The sequence below is a fragment of the Gorilla gorilla genome, chromosome 10 (assembly GCF_029281585.2).
Source record: "Gorilla gorilla gorilla isolate KB3781 chromosome 10, NHGRI_mGorGor1-v2.1_pri, whole genome shotgun sequence".
NCBI lineage: Eukaryota > Metazoa > Chordata > Mammalia > Primates > Hominidae > Gorilla > Gorilla gorilla.
Genome location: NC_073234.2, coordinates 136,520,656 through 136,526,532, shown reverse-complemented (window position 1 = coordinate 136,526,532; position 5,877 = coordinate 136,520,656). Strand labels below are relative to the sequence as shown.

Genomic DNA, 5,877 nt, shown 5'->3' with positions numbered 1-5,877 from the left:
TTCACCAGTTGATGGACACTTGAGATGTTTCTGTTTGTTGACTGTTTGAAATAATTCTGCTGAGAACTTTTTTTTTTTGGTCTTTTGTGAACATATATTGTCATTTCTTCTGGGAGAATTTCCAGGGGTGGAATTGCTAGGAGAAATGGAAAGTTGATGTTGAACTTCTTAAACAGCTAAAGATCTCTTTCCAAATTGATGGTATCAATGTACGTTCCCACCAGGATGCACACTGCCAATGTTATTTATGACAGTGAACTGCAGGTTGCAGCCTGTGGTGGAAAATTACATATAAAGATTGGAAAGTAAGGGATATGATGGTCGTTATTTTTCTTGTTAGTTTCAAAGTCACAAGCACAAAGATGTAAGCAGGTGTAGCTGCCTCCTCCATCCCCAGCACTGGGAACAGTGTTCGGCCCCACATTGAGCAGCCCTGCCCCATATAGGGCAGCACAAGCCCACCTCCTTGAGGTTGGCAGTTTCTGCAGCACCCGTGGGCTCTGGGAGCAGACAGGTGGCCCCAGACCTGAGTTCCAACTTTGTGTCACTCAGCAGCACAGCCAGAAGGAGAGGGGCCCGAGCGCGCCACACACTATGGGGGAAGCTTCGGCCTGAACAAGTGGGACTTCCCTAAACAGAGGACTCCATGGTGACCCAGAGACCCAGTGCTGGAAACAGTTGTCTCTTTGGAGGCACTGTTGCCCCTCCCTTGAGTCACATCCATGGAGAATCACCCAATCAGAAACCTCTAATTCTAACTTGGGGGCCCAGGGCTGCCCCTTGCTTCAAGTCTGGACCAGGATCTGACTCTAGAAACCCTGCTTCTCTCCTAGCATGGAGAGGAGAATCATCAACTCTCCCGCCTGCCAGTACCCGGTTTGAGGGTTCTGCTGGTCACAGAACTCCAGGGCCGTTCACCATCTCATGCTCCTCCAGATTGGGATCCCCTCCCTTTGGGTCCAAGAGGGGAATGCACGACTCAGAGGAAATCTTCCTGGAGCCAGTGTCCATCATCTTCCCAGGACAGACCTTGTGTGAGTGGCATGTATTTATTTTTTCCTTTTTATTTGTACAAATTCATGGGGAAAATGCACAATTTTGTTACAGGCATAGATTGTGCAGGGGTCCAGTTTGGGTTTCTAGGGTATCCATCACCAGAGTAATGAACACTGAATTTATTGACCAATTCCCCATCATCCTTTGCCTCCCACCCCCTCACCCTTCTGAGTCTTCGTTATCTATCATCCCACTCTCTCCATCCATGTGAAATTGCTCCATGAGCTCACAGAGATTGAGAGATAATTAAGTACATAGACTCAGTGGCATGCAGGGAAAAGGAAATGTGCATAGTTGATAAAAGAACGATTCCTGGAGTTTGACAATGTTACCTGCTGAGGAACACTGATTTTTTTTTTTAATTCGATGTGTAGAATGTGGTTTTTATGGCAGTCTCAAACAACTGTTACAGCAGCATCTAGAAGCGTCTGGTGACTGAACTAGCAGAAATGCATCGGTGTGCCATTTCACATCAAGAATGGGAGTTTAGATCCTTCTGTAGTTCATAAGCATGATGATTGGATTTTCACGAGCACGTGTGAAATGTGCCTTCCCAAAACCTTGTTACAATATCAGCACATTACCCATCTAACAATCAAGAATGGAAGGAACTTTTTCTTGTCAAATGTTTACCATGTGTGTGTCCACACTATCAACTCTATATGATGGGGCAGGTCCCTTTTCTCCTGTAACTTGTTTTTACAAACACAATATAATAATGTGGAGAGAGCAACTCTGTTTCTGAAGCAAGACAGGTGCTCAGAAATCATACCCTTGTACATGAAAAATACATGTCTGGATGGGAGCGATGGGAACCCAGAGTGAGGCTGTTGTTCACTTGAAAATTTCATGATGACCTGTCCCCACAGCCAGGCGCCGATCAGCATCTTCGCTTCCATTTCAGCTGTCATCCTGTGAGTGGAAGAGGTCGCATTAGCAGCTGGGAATTTGAGAGACTTCTACATAGAGTTCTCGAGGATGTGAAATCTGAAATGCTGTGGACAGACAGGTTTCTCAGAGAGGGACTCTTTCCAACCCCTGCAGGGCCTAGGGAGGGATGAGGAGTTTGTGGAAGCTGAGTCTTGGCGAGGGAGGCTATGAGCAGGAAGGTGCCCACTCTGTGCAAGTGCAGCCAGCGCCCCTTCTTAGGCAGGCCTGAGTTCACCCTGATCTCATTGCTATCAGAATTATGGTCAGTGAGACAGTGGGGGTCACTGTCTTCACTGATTCTCCCACTGAAGCACCTGCCCAAATGCCACATCCGCAGTGAATTCCCATTCCTGCTCGTCCAGGCCCGGTCAGTGGAAGGGAAGTTCATTCCAGCACAGTCATCGTGCGGCAGTTGGTTTGAATATCCTGAGTCCTGAGGCAGCTTGGGAGCCAAGCTGGACCCCTGGGCACTTGGAGTAGTCAACTGGCCAGGATGGCTCACCACGAGGCCCCCGACAGTGCGAAGATGCTGGGGGAGGAGGGCACACCATTGAACTTGTCCTTTACAGAGGCTTGCTTTGGAGGAAACTGTCATATTTTGTGTCAGGTATGGAAACCTGAAGGAAGGAGGCTGTGTTAGGATTTGAGGTCGTCTGGGATCAACCACATCTTCCAAAGTGTTATAGGTATGAACCGCGTGCACCCGGCCCAGATATGTTCCATGAGAGGGAAGGGATCACCCCATGTAAAGAATGAAGTGAGCCTCTATCTTTCACTTCCCTAAAGCCATGCAAGCTCCTTGTCTGCATTCAACCACTACCAAGAGTCTGGCTTGTTCTTTGGAACATTTAATGAGTGAATACTTTAGCACACTTAGAGGGAACTAGTCTATTTAAGACTTCACCTGAATTCAATCATTTTTAGCCTTCAAGCATAACAGAGACCATATTAACTTTTGAACCTCTCAGAACCAGGCACTGAGGCATAGAGAGGTCTATACAACGTAGCCAGGTACCTAGAGCTCCTCAGTGGGATTTGAACCCAGCCAGTGAGGCTTCAGGCGCTGTGCTCTTTCTCACTGGGATAGGCTGCCTCTCTCTGTTGCCTCACATAAAAGCAGATATTTGCCCACACAATCAGTCTGTTGGGTTTTCAGTGCAAACCAAACTGCAAGCTCTTCCTAGAGCTCAGCTGAGATTCAGGTGGCTTCCTATGGAGTTGCTTGAACAGGGGTTTCAAAGTTTGAACTCTGACTAAATTACTAAGAATTTCTCTATGAAATTCTGGCAGCAAGATATCAATAGTTGTCTTTCTTGTAATACATTTTGGAGCATGTTCTGTGCAGGATCAGAAAGTAGTACCTGAAATGTCAGCACAGTCTATATTCTATTGCTGGACCAACGCAGTGGGTCAGAAAAATCCACAACCAGCCACACAACCAAGTTCATCCAGATAAGCAATCAATGGAAGGTACTGTGGAAGTCACTGGAGTTCATTCAATCATCATTATTCTAGTTGGATCAGTGTCCCCTTTTTAAGACTAAACTGTCCAATTTACTGTCTCTATAGTTTTCTTTCTCAGAATATTATGCACTCAGAGTCATGGAGAAGGCAGCTTTTTCAGACTGACTTATCTCACTGAGCAACACACCTTGACTGCCAGCACCTGACTTTGAGGTCACCCCCATGGACACCACTCCCCCTTCCCAGCCTTTCCTTGCAAGGCTTCATGTTGGCCCCAGTGTGAGATTCTTCCCATCTGCCCAGGCCCTTCAGATGTACCCCTGGGGCAGCAAGGCCTCCACCAGGGACACCACAAGCCTCCTGCACTGAGGTCTTGCAGCTGCACCCCAACTATAAAACTTCCCAGTAACCTTTCAGCCACCGCTGAGCCCATAGTGGGAGTCCTTGATGGACAGCAGCATGCAGCCCCCACCTCTGACCGCTGTTTCCAGTTTGGAGATCTGGTAGCCCAGCTGCAGCTCCAGCCCCAACCTCTGCTCCAGGGCCCACCTGCCAGGGCAGCCCAAAACACACTCAGCTTTGGAGGTTCATCATCTACAGATTCCATCTTGGTCACCCCCACTAGCACCCAGATGTTCTTTGTTGTCCCTCCTTCATCCCCCTGGTTCACCCACTGCCTCTGGCTCTGCAGCTGCCTCCTACGCCCGCAGCACTGGGAACAGTGTCTGGCCCCACATTGAGCAGCTCTGCTCCGCATTGGGCAGCACAAGCCCAGCTCCTTGAGGTTGGCCGTTTCAGCGGCACTCATGGGCTCTGGGAGCAGACAGGCGACCCCAGATCTGAGTTCCAACTTTGTGTCACTCAGCAGCACAGCCGGAAGGAGAGAGGCCTGAGCACGACATACCCTATTGGGGAAGCTTCGGCCTGAACAGGTGAGGCTCCTCTAGCTGGAGGACTCCATGGTGACCCAGAGACCAGGAACAATTGTGTCTTTGGAGGCACTGTTGTCCCTCCTTTGAGTCACATCCCTGGAGAGTCACCCAAGCAGAAACCTGTAATTCTAACTCGGGGGCCCAGGGCCACTGAAAGCAAGGCAAACCCTAGGCAGAAGTCCAGGCCAGGCTCTGACCCTAGCAACCCCGCTTCCCTCTGGGCACAGAGAGAGGAAACCTCAACTCTAAGGCCTCCCAGTACCCTGTCAAGGATTCTGCTGGTCACAGAACTCCAGGGTTGTCCACCAGCTCTTCCTCCTCCAGACTGGGACCCACTCCCTTTGGGCCCAAGAGGGGAATGCAGGACTCAGAGGAAACCTTCCAGGAGCCAGGGTCCATCATCCTCCCAAGATGGACCTTGTGTAAGTGCCATTTAGTTCTTTACACAAATAAATAAATGATAATTTATAAATAATAAATATAAATACAATGTTGTTATAAATATTTTACTTATTACAAATGAAAAAATTTATGAATAAATAGTATTTTATTTATTATAAATAAAATGTTATTTATTCTTTTTTATTTGTACAAATTTATGGGATACATGTGCAATTTTGTTACAATCATAGATTGTGCAGTGGTCAAGTCAGGGCATTTAGGGTATCCATCACCAGAGTAATGAACATTGAATTTATTAAGCAATTTCCCATCATCCCTTCCCTCCCGCCCCCTCACCCTTCGGAGTCTCCATTATCTATCATCCCGCCCTCTGCATCCATGTGAAATTGCTCAATGAAGTCACAGAGACTGAGACATAACCAAGTACGTAGACTTCGTAGCATGCAGACAAAAGGTAATATACATGGGTGATAAGAGAACCATTTCTATAGTTTCACAGTGTTTCTTAGTGAGGGACACTGAATTTGTTAAATTGAATTTCCACCATGTGTTTTTTATTCAATCTTAAGAAATTGTTAAAGTAGCACACCTACAAATGACAGTAACAGCAGAGATACATAAGCATGGCTTTCCTAATGAAGAATACAATGTCAGATCCTTCTGTAGTTCATCAGCATGATGATTGAATTTTCACGGGCACATGTGAGATGTGCCTCCTCCAGGTTTTCTTACATCAGCACATTACCCAGCTCACAATAAAAAATAGAAGGATCTTTTTATTCTCAAATGTTCACTTTGTGTGTCCACACCGTCAGCTATATAGGACGGGGCAGATCCCTTTTCTCCTATAACTTGTTTTTATAAATAGAAATAATAGTGTGGAGGGAGTGATCCTGTTTTGAAACAAAACAGGTGCTAGAAACCACACGCTTGTACCTCTAACAATACACATGTCTGGATCGGAACGGTCGGAACCCAGAGCCAGGCTGTGTTGTGCATTTGATCATCCCAGGGTGACCTGTCACCAAGGCCTCGCACTGATTAGCATGTTGCCTTTTCTTCCGTCACCCTGTGAGTGGAAGAGTTCGCGTTA

At 47.1% G+C, this 5,877-nt stretch overlaps 2 non-coding genes across 2 annotated transcripts; both read left to right on the top strand.

Moving 5' to 3' along the window:
• The first annotated feature begins 1,546 nt into the window (after positions 1 to 1,546).
• On the top strand, positions 1,547 to 1,650 carry LOC115930351 (small nucleolar RNA U13). Its single transcript, XR_004066987.1, has one exon. It is a non-coding gene; the product is annotated as a small nucleolar RNA U13 (small nucleolar RNA).
• Positions 1,651 to 5,438: 3,788 nt separating this feature from the next.
• On the top strand, positions 5,439 to 5,539 carry LOC115930365 (small nucleolar RNA U13). The gene has a single exon (XR_004067000.1). It is a non-coding gene; the product is annotated as a small nucleolar RNA U13 (small nucleolar RNA).
• The last annotated feature ends 338 nt before the right edge of the window (positions 5,540 to 5,877 follow it).